We start from the raw sequence: 21,557 nt of genomic DNA, 5'->3' as shown, positions 1-21,557 counted from the left end.
AGCAGGTGGTAGAGTCTGAATTCGAACCCAGGCAGTCCAGCTCTAGTGCGTACTAAACACATCACTTTCTGCTTTTCTCTTACCTCTTGTTTTCATCACTCTGACCAGCAGGAATGGAAGACGTAAGAGGCCTGAACTGTGACAGTTCCTTCTGAGACATGAATGTACTGAGGGTGAGCATGATGCAATAAGAAAAACTTGAGTTTTGGGGCGCTGGGTGGCTCAGTCAGTTGGGTGTCCAACTTTGGCTCAGGTTATGATCGTGCAGTCTGTGAGTGTAAGCCCCACGTTGGGCTCTGTGCTGACAGCTCAGAGCCTGGAGCCTACTTCAGATTCTGTCTCCGTCTCTCTCTGCCCCTCCCCCGCTCTCACTGTGTCTCTCTCTCTCAAAAATAAAATAAAAACATAAAAAAAATTTTTTTTAAGAAAAACTTGAGTTTTTCATCCAAACAGACCTGCTTAGAACCCCATTTCCATCATATTTTAGTGAATGACCTGGCGCAAGTTACTTAACCTCTAAGGGTTACAGTTTCTTGGGTGTAGGACACAGGCAATACAGTTTTCAGGCTTGTTATGAGCAAAATAATGTACCCAGTCCCAAGTCTGGCACAATGCGGGTGCTCATTAACAGTCATTATCATAAAGAGAGGTGGTCTCTGTGAAATCTGAGACAGGGAAGCAGAGTTAAGAACATAACCTTGTATATCCCACAGTGCTTAGAGGAAAGAATGTTTTGATTCTAGAAAGGCTGAGAGGGGCCATTCACCTTATCTTCCCTGCAGCTTGGTCACAATATCCCTCAGGGATACCGGCCTTCTCTTTTCCAGCTCTGGACTCACTGATGGGCATTCCAGTCTGTGATTTGGTCTATGTTCCTATGGCCCCTGCCAGCTCTGCCCTTAGGGGTCCGTCTAACCCCACTGTTCTGCTTCCTTGAGGTAGGGATGGATTGGGCATGTGTACTGCTAATCAAGTCCTAGTTCTGATACTAAAATCCTCAATCACAGTTTTCATGCTAAGCCTCAACACCTGACTTCTGTGCTTGACCTTCAAGTGGATAAATGAAACAATAGTGTTATTTGGTTTTTCTTAGCAGTGTAAGGGGAATTTAAAAGAAAACTCTCTTCTCTTTCTTGGTGAAGCAGCAGGATGTACTCAAAAGTAATCTGAGGTCTGAGCTCTGTCACTGCCTCTTGTGAACTATGTGACATGAGCAACTCCAATCCCTGCCCTTGTTACCTCAAGAGTTCTTAGAAAGACTGAATAGAATAACAGGTGTGAAATGTATCTTGATTGCAAAGAAGCACATGAATGGAATGGCAGGGGTTATTATCACTGAGGTTTTATCTAGTTGGTGAAATTCTGACGACGTTAGATAAGATTTTTCTGAGCCATCTGGGACTTGGGGTGCCCTAGAATCTCAACACTGGCAAGTGTTGTCAGTACTAGGGGCAACACTGAGTGATCCTGAAAGAATTAGAAATGAGATTGTCCTCTGAGAGTTTAATGAGGACATTAACGCATAATTGATTACAGCAGAGATTTGCTAAGTCACCTTAAAGAAACAGAATGGTTCTCAGACCAGGAAAACTTGATGAAATCTGATTGAAAGTAATAATATAGCTGAAGAAGTAAAGCATCAGTCAAAAGGGATATTAACTAGCCATGAAAACACAAGGAGAGGCAAACCATAAGAGACTCTTCAACACAGAGAACAAACTGAGGGTCGATGGGGGTGGGGTGCTGGGGAGGTGGGTGATGGGCATTGAGGAAGGCACTTGTTGGAATGAGCACTAGGTGTTGAACATAAGTGATCTATTCTTGAAGCCAAGACTACACTGTATGCTAGCTAACTTGACAACAACAACAAAAAATTTTTAATTTAAAAAAAAAAAAAAAAACAAGGAAAGGAGGTCAGACAGGCAAACCCTAGTATGACCCATCTAATACCATACAGGGCAGAGAAGTAACTCTGGTTAAGAAGGTGACCCAGGTAATTCTGGTGACAAGTACCTTCCTATTAAAGAAGTCTAAGTCAGATGTCTCTAAACATCCTTTTAATGATTGATTTCCTTTTGTCCTAACTGTAAGCTTACCAAGCATTCTGATTTCACTTTGGTTTCCCATGTAGATCCACTTCCAGGAAATGAATACACTAGTCATTGGACTTGGGCATCCTTTGACAACTATATTTTTTATTGTGAATCAATTAATTGACACCTAATTGGTTTTTTTAATATTTTTAAGTTTATTTATTTTGAGAAAGAGAGGGGGAGAATCCCAAGCAGGCTCCTTGCTGTTAGTGCAGAGCCTGACCCGGGGCTCTGCACTGACAGCTCGATCTCACAAACAGTGAGATCATTACTTGAGCCGAAATCAAGAGTCAGACACTTAACGGACTAAGCCACCCAGGTGCCCCTGACACCTAATTATAACATGACTTCTTATGCAGCCTGCTTACAAGGCTAGAATGCTCTTATCATAGGACTTGAGCATTTGATATCTTCACCAATTATAGTTTTCCCTGTAAATTACTAAACTGACATCTCTATATGCCCTCTGAATTCCAAACTTGATATCTTTGGTCATGCTGTCCATCTCTGGCTAGAATAACCTCTTTCCCTCCATCCCTCAGTTCCATAGGCCAAAACCCATCTTCTATTCAAGACTCAAGTCAGGTGGCCTGTCTTCCATAATCACTTCCATAATTGCAATTCCATCTCTGAAGTCCCATAGTTCATTTCCTGCTCACTCACATTCTCCATATTATGTTAGAATTCTACAGTAAGATAGTTCTACGATTCAGCAATTGCACTACTAGGTACTTATCCAAGGAATACTGGTGTGCTGTTTTGAAGGGGCACATGCACCCCAATGTTTATAGCAGCGCTATCAACAATAGCCAAAGTATGGAAAGAGCCCAAATGTCCATCGATGGATGAATGGATAAAGAAGATGCGGTATATAGATACAATGGAGTACTACTCGGCAATCAAAAAGAATGAAGTCTTGCCATTTGTAACTACGTGGATGGAACTAGAAGGTATTACGCTAAGCGAAATTAGTCAGTCAGAGAAAGACAAAAATCATATGACTTCACTCATATGAGGACTTTAAGAGACAAAACAGATGAACATAAGGGAAGGGAAGCAAAAATAATATAAAAACAGGGAGAGGGACAAAACAGAAGAGACTCATAAATATGGAGAACAAACTGAGGGTTACAGGAGGGGTTGTGGGAGGGGGGATGGGCTAAATGGGTAAGGGGCACTAAGGAATCTACTCCTGAAATCATTTTTGCACTAAATGCTAACTAACTTGGATGTAAATTTAAAAAAAGAAAGAAAAGAAGAGAAAAGAAAAGAAAAGAAACAAAAAACAACAACAAAAAAGAATTCTACAGTAAGAGTGAGGTCTCCAAGATTTCCAGAAATAAAAGTCATTTCTTCACTCAGAGCATTCTTCCCTTATAGGAAAATCTTCCTGGGAAATAAAATTCATTCAACTTTTCATTTATTTATTCAGTCATTTAACAAATATTTACTCAGTGCCTCTATGTGTTAGGCAGTGGGATATGGTGGTAAATAAGACTAACAGGGCCTCTACCCTCATGCAGCTTCCAGTCTAGTGGGGAAGATGAACACTGAGAAACAATAAATCAAAGCTCTGATAAGTGCCATTAAGGAGAAGTACAGAGTGATGTCAGAGTGCAAACAAGATTCTTCTAGGAAAGTTACATTTCAGTCAAAACCTGAGCTGGCACTTAGCCAGAAGAAGAAGAGGAGGGTGCTTGAAAGAGTATAAATTGAATGATCTCAGTGACCAATGTCACTGAGCTGCAACAGTCCTTGGTCAACTATCCTGCCTTCAGATAATGCTAGGAACAAATTCACTGATGTTTTTCCTCAGTCCCCCCTTGTCTTCCAGGTCCAGGAAGACCACCTTCCTTTACACCACAGTCTTCCCAGTCATCAAAGTATGATACCATATGTTGTATTTAACCTTTCTTAGGTATAATTATATCCCCATTCACTGACTGATTTTGCTTCATGTTCACTTTTTCTAATTTCATACTCACCCCCCTCCAGAAGAACACACAGATTCACATATGAACAAAAGATTTCATAAAATTCAGAGTCTGTAAACTCAAGGTAAAGATCAGAAAAGAAGCTGGCCCCTGATGAGGCTTTGTGGCCATTGCAAGGTCTTTTGATTTCCACTGAGTCAGATGGGAAGCTTCTGGAGGGTTTTGGACTTTCATTTTAACAGGAACACTCCAGCAACTGTGATGAGAATGCACTTGAAACGGGCAGGGGCAGAAGAAGGTCACTGCAATCATCCAGGCTAGAGGACCATAGTTTGAACCAGGAAGTTATAGTAGAGGAGTAAGAAGTGGTCAAATTCTGGAATAGCCTGAAGGTGCAGCGACAAGATTTACTGACCAGATTGGACGTGAGGTATGAGCAGAAGAGAGGAGTCGAAGCTGACTCCGAGGGTTTTGGCCTGTACAACCAAAAGGCTGGAGTTGCCATTACCTGCGATGAGGAAGACTGAAGGGGTGCGAGGTTGTTGGAAGAAGGGGAATAAAAGGGCGAATGCTAGGAGCCAAGTTTTGGATATTTTAAACTTGAGATGTCTATTAAATATCCAAACAGAGATGCTGAGTAGACAGTTGGATATCTGGTCTGGAATTCTGAAGGTTGGGCTGTAATAATATTCACATGTAAAATTGGAATACTAATACAGTAATGCCTACTAAATAATACTTATTATAGGAAGGAGGAAACAAGACAATGCATATAAAGCTTTCAGTGCAGTATCTGGCACACAATATGCCTTTGATATGTTTTAGCTATTTTTTAATTAAAAATTTTTAAGGTTTTATTTATTTTTTTGAGAGAGGGAGAGACAGAGCATGAGTGGGGGAGGAGCAGAGAGAGAGGGAGACACAGAATCTGAAACAGGCTCCAGGCTCTGAGATGTCAGCAGAGAGCCCAAGGTGGGGCTTGATCTCATGAACCGTGAGATCATGACCTGAGCTGAAGTAGGACACTCAACCGAGCCACCCAGGTGCCCCATATTTTAGCTATTATTTTAATGAAAACTTAAACACTTTCAGTCAGCATTTCTATCATTACTATAAAGTTATGAGTGTGATTGCTTTTCCAACAGACGCATGAAAAGATGCTCAACATCACTCATCATCAGGGAAATATAAGTCAAAGAAAGCCACACTGAGATACCACCTCACACCAGTCAGAGTGGCTAAAATGAACAAATCAGGAAACTACAGATGCCGGCAAAGATGTGGAGAAATGGGAACGCTCTTGCACTGTTGGTGGGAATGCAAACTGGTGCAGCTGCTCTGGAAAACAGTGTGCAGGGTCATCAAAAAATTAAAAATAGACCTACCCTATGACCCAGCAATAGCAATATTAGGAATTTACCCAAGGGATACAGGAGTGCTGATGTATAGGGGTACGTGTACCCCAATGTTTATAGCAGCACTTTCAACAATACCCAAATCATGGAAAGAGCCTAAATGTCCATCAACTGCCAATGGATAAAGAAGATGTGGTTTTTATATTCAATGGAATACTACTTGGCAATGAGAAAGAATGAAATCATGCCATTTGCAGCAATGTGGATGGAACTGGAAGGGATTATACTGAGTGAAATAAATCAGTCAGAGAAGGCCAGACACCATATGTTTTCAGTCACATGTGAATCTTGAGAAACTGAACAGTAGACCATGGGGGAAGGGAAGGGGAAAATATAGATACAAACAGAGATGGAGGGAGGCAAAGCATAAGATTCTTAAATACAGAGAACAAACTAAGGGTTGATGAGGGGTGGGAGAGAGGGAACATGGGTGATAGGCATTGAGGAGGACACTTGTTGGGATGAGTACTGGGTGTTGTGTGTAAGCCAATTTGACAATAAATTATATTCATAAGAAATTTAAATAACAAAATAAAAGATTGATTATTGTCTCTGATGTCAGCTCTCAGGCATGATTTGCAGAGAAGAGTCTTGAGCAATGGCAGTGACTTTGGAATTGGTCTCTAGCTCCCAGAGTTTAAAATTTAGAAGGCTTTTGCATGCATTCAACAGCCTTTGTAGATGGATTAATGTCACATTTCTTAAATAATCAGTGTGTTCCTCCATCGACCCAGGATTTATTTCGAGTTTTGGAGAGCGTCTGATGTGAAGAATGAAGCAGTTTATCAGGAGAAATTGAATACCAGCAAGGACCCTGCAGGGAAGACATTTCCAGCCTGTTCATGTGGTCCCTTGGGATACAGGAGGGCTAAATGGAAGGACACATAACAAATGACTGACTACCCTGTCTTGATTTCAGTAGCTGCAGATGTAATCTCTGGTCACAAGTTCATCTTGTTCATTTTAAAATTGATTCACAAAGGCCACAACTCATGTCTTCCTGAAATAGCAAGCTTCTTAGAGGAACTTTCTTGGAGAGGCACACTCTTGTTATCTTGTGTTAATTTATTCAGTGATCTTTAGCTATTTTACATTGAGAGTAGAAACAGAGCTGGTGTGGTTTTATCACACGCTTCTTGATCTTTGAATCACTGAACTTCTGGCCTCAAAACCTAAACAAGGTCCTGAGGTTTCTCATTCTTTTTTACATCTTTTTTGAATTTTAACTATAAAATCCTTGACCCTGTAATTCTCTTCAACATCTACGACAGAGCGAATGCTCAATAATTATCTATTAATAAACCACGTAATCTCCATCTGTATTCAAAGGAAAGAGGTGATGAAGCGGTTCAAACAGTCCAAAAATGCATCTGTAACAAATAGATGACTAAGGTCACGTACAATCACAGATTTAGCAATAGCACCACAACACCACAGACAGGGTAGATGATACACTTTTGAGGGAGGACAGAGGAAAAGACACAAAAGAAAGGCTTTTTCCCTGAATCTTTGTTTTCTTCCATCTGTAAATGAGGCCACATAAACTGAGTTGATTGCTGCTAATGAGCAGAGTAATGCTCAATTAAACTCCATGAAACACCAATTCATTCCTTCTCCCTGATCCTTTTGCAAGTTTCTAATAATTGCTACATTCACAGTGACCAGGCTTCAAGTGGATTTCCAGTGGCAGCTCCACATGAGAAAATAACTCTTCTCTCTCCTTTCCCCCAGGAGTCAGGAAAGGATCCCACAGAGACTAATACCTTGGGGTCCCATAGCCCAGCAGGACATGCGGGTTTCCTACAGGTCCCCCACCCCAGCCTCTCTCTGGCTGTGTGTCCCAGAACTCTAGGTGCAGGAGAGCTGAGAGGTCTAACCTGAACCAGTCAAGTTGATCTGTGGCAAGAATTTAGTGAATTTGTAGCCTGTGTCTGTTCTTTCCCTTTTATTTTATTTTTAATTTTTTTTAATGTTTATTTATTTTTGAGAGACAGAGAGAGAGACAGAGTGCGAGTGGGGGAGGGGCAGAGAGAAAGGGAGACACAGAATCTGAAACAGGCTCCAGGTTCTGAGCTGTCATCACAGAGTCTGATGTGGGGCTGGAACTCAAAACCACGAGATCATGACCTGAGCTGCAGTCGGACACTTAACCGACTGAGCAACCCAGGTGCCCCTGTTCTTTCTATTTTAAAGGGAATATTTTCTGTTTTCCATTAATTTTTAAGTAACTTTTGGTTTTACATTTTTCCAGCAAAACTAAGGAGGAAAAGGAAAGAGTTTTGTCCACATTTAGGCATGGTGGTGACAGAGGAAAAAGCTATCCAGGAAGAGGTGTTTATACTCCCAACATCTCTTTGGGGCTTAAAATTCAGAACTCTGGCTCACCAGAATAATACAAGTGTTTTTTGTCTATGGGCAGCATTACCACAAAATTTATCACCCAAACCAGGATACTTTTCTAAGTGAAACATGGCAATATAAATAATGCCACCACTGTATGTAACAAGCATAAACTGGAACTATCCAGGCAACTGGATGTCACTTTGATCACCAAATGAGTCCCTAGCCTACCAAAATCTCTCCTTTGTTCAAGAGACCTAACTCAAAAGAAGTTTCCACAACTAACGCTGAGGATAAATGCCCTCATCTCCTACTGGGATAAGTAGGTCCTAGAGCTTTATGAATATATGAGTAGGTTTCTTTCCTCTTTCCTTCTTTCTCTTATTCAACAATATCACTAACCATTTTAATTGCAGAGTCCTTTTGCAAGTTCTGTCTACTCAGCCTTGCCATCACCTTAGCCCTTATATCCTTGATCCAGAAAGTCTGTCCAGGAGTCTGAAAATTATACAACCTGTCTCCCGAATTCAGTTAGTAGACACTGGGCTGAATATATAAAATCCCAGCAAGAGAGATAATAGGATTTAGAATTAGTCTTGTCTGGCTATACAAAACAGGACAGGGATCCTAAAGCAATTTGTGGGGTCCTATCAGATAGAGGCAGTCCTTCTCAGTGTTGACATGGGGCTCCTGGAGGGCACGGAATGTGCACAACCCAACTCTATATCCACAGTGGCCATTGCCCAGCACAGGGGTTATGTAGAGTGAGATCTCAGACATGATTGGGGTGGCCAGGCTGCCTCCTAATACCCCTTAGCCCTGGGTTCCTGAGTGTCCATGGATTTCTTCTCCCTTCCTGTGTAGGAAGGGGGAATCCTGCCCATGATCCCACATCAGCTGGCTGGACTGGGCTTCTGCCACCAGACCTCAGGTACTGGCTCACACTCGGCACACCCCACACTGTGCTGAGCCAAACAGGGCCTCCCACAGACTCCAGGTACCAGATTTCGGCACAGGCTGAGTGTACTTTGTTCCATTCAGTTCAAGAATACTCAACAAAGTCCATTGCTTTCTCAGCCCAGGGATGGATGCCGGAGACACAGAATGAGAGTCAATTGAAAGGTTATATATGCACCAGGGCACAAGTGGTTAACAGCAATGACTGCAGCTGAACTGCCTGGGTTGTATTCTGGCTCTACCACTCGCCACCTGATTATCCTTGGGTGAATATTTCTCTTACCCGAGTTTTTCATTTAGAAAATGGAAATAAGAGAGCCTGCCTCAAAGGGATAGTGTGAGAATTACTACTATAATTCTCATTATGAGAATTATGATTTAGAACCATGCTTGGCACAGAGTAAATACTCAATAAAATTAGTCAAAAATAGTCAACAAATATTACCATTTGTGACTTTTGGCTCCTCTTCCTGGGGGCCCTAAAGCTTGGCCCATCTCCCTTAACTCTCTCTGCATCTGACTGGTTCCCTTATCTCTCAGGAGGGGTATTTCTTTGCTCCCGGCCCGTTCCACTGCTGAGGGTCAAGAATAATACATCTCCATTCTAACATTTGACTGGTACCTTATCCACCAGGATTCAAATCCATAGCCTTTAAGAGGTTAAGTGATCATCTACCTCCTCTGAACCCAACTGAATCATCGTGTATTTTTCTAAGAAGAAAAGTAAACTTTTGGTCAACAAATTTGAAAGAAGTCATCCTGAGCCAGGAGGCTGAGCATTACCCGTACCCACACATTTCCAGCTCTTTCAGAGACAAAGGCAGGTGTTTCCACACACCTCTCAGAAATTCTGATTCCCATGAACAGTGAGCAAAAAGAATACTCCCAGGAATTTTTTTGAATCATAATGTTATTTTCTTCTCTACTCACCCTAAGTTCTCTCCCTAAGTCCTCTAGATCTTCTTAACTAGTCATGGTTCGTTATGATGTATTCATTCAGTTAGTGAAATACATACTTTTCCTTGCACTTCCCAAGGAATTTTTAATTATCAAACCCACTACCACCCATGTAAGACAGGTAAACTTCAAAATAAACTGGATTTTTTTTTTAACTTGGCCAAGGCAATACTGAGTTTCCATGATTTGATAGCCTCAACCTCCAAATAATCTCAATTCACTCACTTAACAGTTCCACTCAAAAACACCGCATTGCTGTCGTGCCTGCCCCAGCCACATTCCAGGTGGTACATCTTGCATCACCTCTAACGTTAACATTTTGGATCATTTCAGTGCAAAGAAAATAATCAAAACTAGTGGCCAATAAACATAAAAACTTTCCCCAAATGTTGTCCTTTTATCATTAAGTGAAAATTACCACCCCTCTGCCACCCACCTTCACCTGCTCCAATCCTTAGAATTGCTTCCTTCTGACAGATTTAAGTTAGATCCTCAAGACACAATAGTGAGCTATTGTGCCCCAGAGGCCTCTACTTCCAGGATGATTTGAATCTCTATCCTAGCTTGGGTTTCCTTTTGCTGAAGACTGCTGCTGACCTGGAACCAAAGGTTCAACTGCCTTATGCTCCGAGGACACACTTACCTGCTTCCTTTCACTCGTGTCCACATCACAAGCTGGTCACAGAATCCCAGAGCATCAATCCTGGAAGAGACGTTGGAGACAGGCTAATGCACGCCCTCATTTTACAAATACAGACATTGGAGCCTACAAAGAGGAAGACACTTGGCCAAGGTCACACAGCTCATTAATGAAAGAGCTGGGGCTAGAATTGCCAAACTGGAGATTCATCTCCCTGTGATGTCATTCTTCTTCCAACTGGTTCCTTTGCTCTATGCCCTAGTTGGCTTTCATGCACTCAACACACAGTCCACACCCTCCTGGGATATGCCAGCAGCCTGTAAGGCTCACCCAGAGTGAACTAACCCAACTCAGCTGGCCTGAGGCTCTTTACCTGCAGAGGAATGAACGCCACATGACTCTCTTGGAAACATACATAGTGTGTAGGGACACGTGTGATGTTCAGGTGTATCCAGCATGGCATGTCTGCCAAGTTTGTCCTGCCAAGACACAAGCAGTCTGATGAGTCATTTATAATGTCTGATACTTTTAAGTTCTTTTTTTTTTTCTAGGCCTGTAATTTCAGATTACCCTATAGCAAAAGCTTGGTATTGCACCCCCCCCCCAAAGCAATTTATTTAACAACAAAAATTTACTCAGGAGATACTTAGTGAACATTTCCCATTTGCTAGGCACTATGCTAGCATCAGGAATAAACAATGAGGAAAATATGATTCCCATCCTTTTTCAGTGGAGGAGACAGGCACATGGACAAGGGCCAGATATTGTGCTAAGTGCTTTGACATGAGGACAGCAGACACAAATCTTAACATTTATTTATTTTTGAGACAGAGAGAGACAGAGCATGAAGGGGGGAGGGGCAGAGAAAGAAGGAGACACAGAATCGGAAGCAGGCTCCAGGCTCCGAGCCATCAGCCCAGAGCCCGACGCGGGGCTCGAACTCACGGACCGCAAGATCGTGACCTGAGCTGAAGTCAGATGCTCAACCGACTGCGCCACCCAGGCGCCCCCAGCAGACACACATCTTATAGAACACAGAAGCAGCAGCTAAGCCAGCACAGGTGGGTTAGTTAAGACTTTTTTAAATGATCTTTTTTATTTTAGAATAATTTTTTTGGTATATCAAGTTTTTATTTAAATTCTAGTTAGTTAACATATAGTATTATATTGGTTTCAGGAGTAGAATTTAGTGATTCATCACTTTCCATATAACACCCAGTGCTCATCATAACAATCCCCCCATTTAGCCCATCCCCCATCCACATCCCTCCATCAACCCTCAGTTTGTTCTCTGTAGTTAATAGACTGTTACAGTTTGCCTCCCTCTCTTTTTTGTTGCTTCTTTCCCCTATGTTCATCTTTCTTTCCCCTATGTTCATCTGTTTTGTTTTTTAAATTCCACATATGAGTAAAATCATATGGCATTTATCTTTCTTTGACTTATTTCACACTCTAACTCCCTCTGTGTCATTGCAAATGGCAAGATTTCATTCTTTTTTATGGCTGAGTAATATTCCATTTAGAATAGTTTTAAGACTTACAGAAAAGTTGCAAAGATAATACAGAGAGTTCTCATATATCCTTCACCCCAGTTTCTCATAGTATAAACATCTTATATAACTGTTGTATATTTCTTACAACTGAGGAGCCAACATTGGAACATTAATTTAAACTAGTAGAGACTTTTTGAAGGAGGTGACATCTAAAGTGATTTATGAATGACACTAGGAGTTAGCCAGATGAAGAAGTAAGAAAAATCATTTTAATCATGAAGGAAACCACATACAAAGGAAACCACACACAGAACTAAGAGTTTGGTGAGTTCAGGCAATATCCAGTAGAAGTATGTGGAGGTGGAGGTGGGAAATTTGTGAGGGAAAGAGGCAGATAGAGGAAGAGTGGAGAAGAGGCACCAAGTATGGGAAGAGGAGTGGAAAGGGTTGAGGTTAGTGAAGAAGATGGGAACCAGATCAATAAAAGGCCTTCTACACAGGACTAAAGCATTTGTACCTTTTACCTGAGGGCAATGAGGAATAATTAAAGTATTTTATCCAAAAGACTAACATTATAAAAACTGTATTGGAAAGATTACTTAGAAGGCAGGGCGGAAAACACACTTGCAGGGATAAGACAGAAGAAAGACCAGTTGGTGGATGGCCTGATCAAAAATAGTGGTGGAAAGGATAGAGAAACTATAATGAATTTTAGAGATATTAAGGAGACAGAATTGATAAAAGTGATGGTTAATTAGATATAGAGCCAAAGGGAGAAGGAAGGCTCAGGCTTGACTCCCGATTTCTGGCTTTGGCATCTGGAGGGACTGGATGGTGGTATCAATCATTAGGCAACAGAGCACAGGAGTTAAGGTTGATTAGAAGGGGAAGATGATTGGTTCCACTTTGAACAGTGATGTATGAAGCACCCATGGGACATCCAAGGAAACAGCGAAGTCAATAGGTTTGTTGGATATACGGGTCTGCGTTTCTGGAGAGAATTATGGGTTAGAGACATATGTGGTGAATCATTAGCTTAAGGATGGCAATTGAAGCCAGACTAGATTGTCCATGAGTATAGAAGAGAAGAGGGCCCAGGAAAGAACCTTAAAGAAACTGACCATTTAGGAGTTGGCCTTAGGAAGAGCTGTGGAAGAAGGATGGGGAGCATCTAGAGGAAAACTGGAAGAATGTGGTATCCATGAAGCTAGGAGGAGAGAGCTTTCCTGAAAGTGTCATGTGACCAATAGCATCAAATTATTCAGGGGGGCAGGGGCCCACAAGTGTTCCTTGAATTTGCCAATAAGGGCTTCTCTTGAAGCAGTTTTAGATAAGAGGGGGGGGCCAAAAATCCAATCCACCCTTGGGCTACAGAATAAATAGTAGGTAGGGAAAGAGCACTTGGAGTATGGGTCATAGTTTTAAAAATATTTACTATGAATTGGAGTCAAAGAGAATGGAAATGAAACTGACAAATAATAGTAGGTACTGTTGCAGTAAAAAAAATTACTTGTTCCACTTAGAGTGCGCTGAGGCTGTAATTTTTCTAGTGAAAAATTGTATCTTATGATGAGTAGTAGCTACCATTAATAGGATGCCTATCATAGGCCAGGCACTTTAAGTACATCATTTTATTCAGCTTGTAAAACAACACTTTGAAGTAGATATTAGATCTCTCTGACAGATGAAGAAACAAAAGCCCAAAAAGTTTCTGTCACAAGGTCTCGAAACAACTTCATGTGCCCCTGTGAATCAGCACTCCTGTATCCTTTGGATAAATTCCTAGTAGTGCTATTTCTGGGTTGTAGGGTAATTCTATTTTTAATTTTTTGAGGAACCTCCACACTGTTTTCCAGAGTGGTGGCACCAGTTTGCATTCCTACCAACAGTGCAAGAGGGTTCCGCTTTCTGCATATCCTTGCCAACGTCTCTTGTTTCCTGAGGTATAGCAGCGCTATCAACAATAGCCAAATTATGGAAACAGCCCATATGTCCATCAACGGATGAATAAGAAAGATGTGGCATACACACACACACACACACACACACACACACACACACACAATGGAATACTACTCAGTGGTGAAAAAGAATGAAATCTTGCCATCTGCAACAACCTGGATGGAACTAGGGGGTATTATGCTAAGTGAAGTAAGTCAGTCAGAGGAAGACAGATAGCATATGTTTTCACTCATATGTGGAATTTGAGAAACTTAACAGAAGACCATAGGGGAAGAGAAGGAAAAATAAGCGAGGCAAACCATAAGAGACTCTTAAATACAGAGAACAAACTGAGGGTTGATGGGGGAGCCGGGAGAGGGGAAAGTGAGTGATAGGCATTGAGGAGGGCACTTGTTGGGATGAGAGCACTGTGTTGTATGTAAGGGATAAATCATGGGAATCTACTCCCGAAGCCAAGACTACACTGTATACACTGTATGTTAGCTAACTTGACAATAAATTATTAAAATAAAAAATAAAATAAAATAAATAGAAACAATTTTAAAAACTTTTTAAAAAATTAAAACAAAAACTTCATGGGGTAACTGGAAGTTAAACCTAACCTGTGCTCCAAAGTTCATATTTTTCCGTCTGCAACCATACTACCTCTCCTGAACTCTTCCTACAGCTGGCTTTCATTTTACAACACAAACGTCCGGGAGCTAAAATGGTCAAGGAATTCCGTCCACCACTGTGAGCATTCTGAGGGAAGAGACAGATAACCCAGGCACACCTTCTTATTCAAGGATAATTCTGAGTAAGGAATAAAGAGTTTCTGGTTTTGAATCTCAGAGGTCCTTGCCAAGGACCCAATACGTCCCCTTTGTTGTGAGAGATAAGGGGGTGGGGTTGGGAAAGTAATTAGTGGGGAGGGGATGAGGCCAGATAGCTCAGAGTAAATCACTCCATCATTGGTAACTAGAAAGTTAACATGGTAGATAAGGGAAAACTGGAAAATTCTAAGAGAATTTTGCAAAAATTATTTTTAGCCTGGAGACAATGAGCATCAAGGAAGACCCAGCTGCCTTCATACATCTATAAGGAAGAATGATCGGACTTGCTTTTGACACTGTGGAAGGCATAACTAGAACCAGTGGGAACATGGTAGAGAGAGGCAGATATGGCTCTAAGAAGAAGAGCTGCCTATCTGCAGATGGATGGAACTGCCCAGTGTGTGGTGAGCTCACTGCCACTGGTCATGTTCAAGTAGAAGCAGGGATGTTGGAGGTAGGGGCCAAGCGCCAGACAAGGACTTTGAGAGATCCTCTGGAAGAGATAGTTAGGACATGTTTTCACTTAATAAGGCCTGGCCTTTATTCTCCCCAACTGAATTTTAAACATTACATGATGGGAAGATTGGCATGTTCCTTCATTTACGATGTGTACAATGCATAGCAATTCAACTGTAATATGCAATAACAAAAGGTATTGCTACCTTTAGGAAGCTCTCTGTTTGTTTGTTTTTTTTTTTCTAAGATAAGAAAATATGCTTGTGGGTATCTATGCATTGGCTTTTATCAGGCAGGTCTGTCATCCTGAAAATGTTAGGGACAGGGTGTGGAGAATAGATACTGATAGCCTTACCTTTGTTTCCTGTGGAGGTTGGAAATAAAGAGCTCACTTTTTGCTTTGTCAAAGGGCTCTTGACATGGATGAGAGCTTGTCTATCAGTGTAGAAGGTGCACCTATAATCATTGAATCAATAAATCCCCTTCTTTCCCTGTATAAATATTAATCGAGCGCCTATAACACTACAGTCAAGAAAAAGGCACTTTTTATTGAAAAATAAGAAACTATACCAAGCGGTATAAACATAGTTCCACAGCATATACATGTGTTTTTGTGTAATGGGGGTGGAATGGGAGTGGTGACAAAATCAACTCTCTAATATCTGCAGGGAGATGGCTGGCAATTATCATGTGCTCTAAATACTGTCAATGCTGGGGCGCCTGGGTGACTCAGTCGGTTAAGACTCCAACTTCGGTTCAGGTCATGATCTCAGGGTTCATGAGTTGGAGCCCCGCGTTGGGCTCTGTGCTGACAGCTCAGAGCTTGGAGCCTGCTTTGGATTCTGTGTCCCCCTCTCTCTCTGCCCTTCCCCTGCTCGTACCCTGTCTCTCTCTCTCTGTCTCTCTCGCAAAAAAAAATAAACATTAAAAATTTAAAAAAATACTGTCAATGCAAACTAAGCTTTGTGTATGTTTTACTTTTCCTGCTACAAAATAATTAGAATTTATAGCACAAGGAAGCAAACCTCTTCTAAAAACAAACAAAATTTCCCATCCCCTGTTTGTAGTTCTCAAAGGTCTAGAGATGTTTGGAAGAATGTGTAAAGAATATTTAAAGATATAGGAAGATAGTCAATATAACTTAAAATGAAAAATGCAAGTTAAAATATCATATACTATATGGTCCATACATACATACATGGTGTATACACACACACACACACACACACACACACAGAGACACACACAGAGAAAGAGAAAGAACTACATATGTGTACAATAGAAATAGGCTGAAAGAATGATCATCAATGTGTCAGTAGCGGTTGTGGGATTATAGGGGACTGTTCTTTTCTTCTTTTTCCCTTAATTATGTATTTTCTAAATTTCATAAAAGTAAACAAGTAATTTTGTGGAAAAAGAAGTTATTAAAAGCATAAAATGGGTTTCATATAATTGTATGGCTATAAATAAAGCAAGTAAATGTTAAGGTTCATTCTTTCATTTTGTCTATGATAAGATTATTTACAGGATTTTTTTTATTTAAAAAAAATTTTTTTTAATGTTTATTTATTTCTGAGACAGAGAGAGACAGAGCATGAGTGAGGGAGGGGCAGAGAGAGAGGGAGACACAGAATCAGAAGCAGGCTCCAGGCTCTGAGCTGTCAGCACAGAGCCCGATGCGGGGCTCGAACTCACAAACCATGAGATCACGACCTGAGCCAAAGTCGGTCTCTCAACCAACTGAGCCACCCAGGCGCCCCAATTATTTACCTGATTTTTATTTAGGCAAACAAAAGCACACTGTACAAAAACAGTGAAAAACAAATCACTAAATAAAAATATTATGTAGAATTTTGGGTAAGTTTCTTTGGGGGATAATTTCCTCTCAATGTAATATGCAACTGATTTTTTAATTTGAAAAGTTAGCAGATAAGAAGTTCATTCGTTCATTCATTCATCCACTCAGGGGGTACTTTCTGAGTTTTTACTATGTATAAATACCTGTCCTCAGGTGTTTGGAGGATTAAAGTGCATGTTCCTTGTACTTGAGGTGCTTACAGTCTACTTTGAAAGATCAAATACTCATGAATCATCCAGACAACAAAGCCCCCCAAATTACAACAGAGAACAGGGTATTATGGAAAGCCAATACCAGGGAGATGAAGGTTATCAAAATTCTACTCATCTGTTAAATTCCAAAAGTCCCTCTTCCTGAAGATGACTCTTGCTGGGCAGTACTTTCTAGAAGTAAGTTATCCCATCTGCTGGGTGAGGACTCCGGTTAACATCTATCACAGAGTAATCCTTTGCTTGTCCCAATCTTTGTTTCATTCATGTCGGGTCCTAAGTGAACTTCAAAACAAAGTTTATTTTGGGAACACCAGCCTATGTTCATCTCTTGAAGGAATGAGGAAGGAGAGGTGTGCAGCTGGATAACAGAACAGTCCAGATTAACTACCGGTGACAGGGGTGGAAACATGGAAAGAAGGACTGCCATCAGCCTCTTGATGAAGAGCAGCAAGGCTTTATCCTGTCCCTCCCAAGCTGAAGTTGAACAACACCCCATTCTTCCAGTCCTTACCTCTGAGGGGAAGATCATCAATGAGAATATCCACAAAGTATTAAAGCTGCAAGGTAACGGTGAAAAGTGCTGCACTGCGAGCCCAGAGACCTACCTCAGTTCCAACTAGCTCTACCTCTAATAGGTTCCTTCTGGACCTCAGTGTCCGTATCTGCCAGATGAAGGGGTTCAACTATTCAATTCCCAAGGCCTATAGCTCCCTATACATTAGAAACCACAAGGTTCCCGTGATTACATGTTGGAATTATTCCCCAATCATGAATCATCTGTCAATCTCTGATCTTATAAATACAAATTCCTCCCCAATGATGGAAATTAAAGCATTTAATTTTCTCATGGATAAATTGTTCCCACTGTATGTTTGTGTGCTGTAGTGTCTGGGAAGTTGAGGCAAAGGGAATAGCTCCTAAAGCCCTCCTGGGATCAAAATGGAAAACAAGACAGGCTATGACATCAGCTACCATTTCCTCTATGATCAGACCAACACAAATATCAATATTAAATTATGTGTGTATAGTTTTTATTTTTGCTTTTCATGGCAAAATCACAGGGAATCCTTTGCTTTTAGCCTTTAATGCAAGGTTATGAAGGAAGAACAGGAAAAGATGAACATATAATTTCAGCATTTTTGAGCTGCAAGTGATTTTAAAGATCAGTCCCAACCCCCTGATCATTGCAATGAGGAAGAAAATGAAGAGTCCAAGCTGTGCCACAGCTCACTCCAGTGTTAACTTTCTGAAGTACATTCTCTCAGTTTGCCTCATTTAAACGAACCACCACCCACATGCCACCCCCAAAAAACGAGGGGGCACTAAAGAAAGACAAAGAAAGGAGCCTAACCTCTTTTTTTTTTTTTTCAAAAAAATTTTTTTTCAACGTTTCTTTATTTTTGGGACAGAGAGAGACAGAGCATGAACGGGGGAGGGGCAGAGAGAGAGGGAGACACAGAATCGGAAACAGGCTCCAGGCTCTGAGCCATCAGCCCAGAGCCTGACGCAGGGCTCGAACTCCCGGACCGTGAGATCGTGACCTGGCTGAAGTCGGACGCTTAACCGACTGCGCCACCCAGGCACCCCGAGCCTAACCTCTTTTAATGAGTTTCCTCCATTACAAGTTAGAAGAGCCAGGCAAGGGGAAGACAGACTTCATCAGGATGAACATTTCTTTTTGTTTTTTCTTAATATTTACCTATTTATTTGGAGAGACACAGAGAGAGTGAGAGTGGGGGAGTGGCAGAGAGAAAGAGAGAGAAGGAGAATCCCAAGCAGGCTCCATACCCAGTGCGGAGTCCAACACAGGGGCTCAGTCTCACAATGCTGGGACCTGAGCTGAAATCGAGAGTCAGACACTCGACCGACTGAATGAATCACCTGGCTGCCCCCAGGATAAACATTTCTGAAATAGTTCAGGAGCAGTTCGCCCTCCTAGATTGTATCCAGAACCAGTTCCTCACCTCAAGACCAACTGTTCCTTATTTCTATCCACTACCTTCCTGTCTCTCTACAGGTAGGCTGGCAAGCACAAAGCCTCTCTAAGAGAATTGTTAGGAGAATAATGTTGCCTTTTATCAGGTCAGCTAGTTGCCTCCACATCACCTGTCGGGTCAAGTGCTTCTTTATACAGCATTGGATGAATAAAATTCAAATGCTAAAAATTGGACCTTTGTACCAAGATACACGATTTTCTGCTAATTTCTTCCCTCTTTGGTTCCCTGTGAATCCAGGCAAGTTACTCAAAAGCATCTCAGTAAAGAAAAACTGGTAGTTCTTTAGGAGGGCTGTTTTTCTAAACTCAGCATTAGGTATCTAAGTTACTGGCACACGTAAGAACTCATTCCTTGCCAACTCATTTTGCCTCACTCTTCAGACGGATGAGATGTACCTTATTGTGACAGTCTCCCTACCCCAGAAAACACACACTGGCTGTTTTGACGTCTGACCGACCACATTTGATAATATTTTGATATCCATATACTTCAGACCAGAATGCCCTAAATGACACAATTAGAATTCAAAATGCTTAGACTGTTAGAACTGAAAGGGACTCTCAAGAGCACTTAATCATATCTTCTCCCTTCTCTCTTCTTCTAAAGAAATGGAGTTGCAGTGAAAGAGAGACTTGTCCTTCGTCACATGGCTTGATAGTGTCAGTGCCAAATCTAGAGGCCATGTCTCCAGTCTTCCTGTTCAGGTTCTTTCCACAGCCCCTGCCGCTTTCCAGCATCAGTGCAGGCTTTCAACACTCTCAAAGTGTTGGATGGAGGCTATTCCTTGGGAGTCAGCCCCTCCCATTCCAGAGTTGCCTCTGCTATTCCACTGCATGAATTATAGATAGAAGGGGTTACTAAAGCCTGAATGCACAGATGAGTTCTCTTTCTTGCCCCAATGTTTTATATTCTGTCAACCAGGAAGGTGGGCAGCAATGCTTTAGTGATCAGTTGTCACAGTAAATTACTGTTCTAATTTACCCAAAATCCATTGTTGCTATGCAGTGGGCAATCTAGAAGGTACATTTTGGTTTTGAAATATGTGAGCAATTCAGTTATCTAATTTGTGTCTAAAAATGATATACGGCTAGTTGGCATGCAAAATTTGGGGCAGCGCTGTTTTGATGAATCTGTGGCAGGAAATCTGATTGCACTAAACCTCTACCTCCTGAGTCCAGTGATTCCCATCCAGGAAGGCACTAACTGTTAAAGACTAACAGAGGTGCAAGGGAAAGAGAATTCAACTTGGCATTATGATTACCTGCATTAGAACCCTGCCCCTGCCTATCACTAGCGGAATGACTTTAAGCAGTGCACTTGGTTTCTCAGCCTCCCTCTCCTCATTTGTAAAATGTTGAAGGGAGCTGAATTCGTTTTATACATACTATATTACTGTACCGATATTATAATTTGTAAGGATCACTTAAAACCAGAAATGAGAATACGGCAATAATATGGAGTTGAAAACTTTTATGCTTGGGTCCCACAAGTCTAAATATAAAACCCTACTGCAGGGGCACCTGGCTGGCTCTGTCAGTACAGCATGTGACTCTTGATCTTAGGGTCCAGAGTTTAAGCCCCAGGTTGGACACAGAGCTCATTCTTAAAAATAAATGTGTAAATAATAAAATGGGGATGACAATAACATTTATTTAAAAAATCTACTGCATTGGGGTGCTTGGGTGGCTCAGTTGGTCAGGCGTCCGACTTCGGCCCAGGTCATGATCCCGTGCTTGGTGGGTTCCAGCCCCGCGTAGGGCTATGTGCTGACAGCTCGGAGCTCTGAGCCTGCTTCAGATTCTGTGTCTCTCTCCCTCTACCCCTTGCCTGCTTGCACTCTATCTCTCTGTCTCCCCAAAATAAATAAACATTAAAAAAAAAAAAAACCTACTGCATTTACTAGTTGTGTGATCTCAAGCAAGTGTCATCATCTTCATCTTTTTGTTTTAACTTACGAAAAATTTCAAACATACTCAAAATGGACTAAATTAAAACAATATGTTAATCACAAGCTTAAGCAATTTACAACGTTTTGCTAATACCGTTTCATTTTCCCTCCTCAACACTTTTTTCGCCCCTAAGGTATTTTAAAGTATTTGGGGGCAAGTTGTTTTTAAAGCTTTCTGTGCTTCAGTTTTCTCATCTAGGAAATGAAGGTTTTAATATCCAGTTCACGGCGTAGAACGGTAATTATTATTATTTATAGTGGTATCTACGTGCTTCGCCCCTCTGAGGCGTAAAAGCACTTTGCGCTGTGGCGCGCCCAGCTCAAGACGAAGCTGTTAGCAGCCAGGGGGACCTCTCGCTAAGACTGCGACCGCCCCCTTCAGGCAGCCCCCTGCAGAACCTCGCGGTCCGAACGAGGATTGTCCCTCGCAGCCTCCCGTCGCTGCGCGCGAAAACGAAGGGGCGGGAACAGGAAATGGGATAG

General features: G+C 41.6%; 1 protein-coding gene across 2 annotated transcripts in view; it reads right to left on the bottom strand.

Annotated features, from left to right (window-relative positions):
* Positions 1 to 10,490, bottom strand: part of FRMPD1 (FERM and PDZ domain containing 1) — a 139,924-nt gene extending 129,434 nt beyond the window's left edge. For both annotated transcript variants that reach the window (XM_040481720.1, XM_040481719.1), the window contains exon 1: positions 10,340 to 10,490. The gene's annotated coding sequence lies outside the window, so the exon portion shown is untranslated. The remainder of the gene's footprint in view (positions 1 to 10,339) is intronic.
* Between the last annotated feature and the right edge of the window lie 11,067 nt (positions 10,491 to 21,557).

This window comes from Herpailurus yagouaroundi, unplaced genomic scaffold, assembly GCF_014898765.1.
Source record: "Herpailurus yagouaroundi ecotype Mexico unplaced genomic scaffold, PumYag 160, whole genome shotgun sequence".
Lineage (NCBI taxonomy): Eukaryota > Metazoa > Chordata > Mammalia > Carnivora > Felidae > Herpailurus > Herpailurus yagouaroundi.
This window is presented reverse-complemented; position numbering and strand designations above follow the sequence as displayed.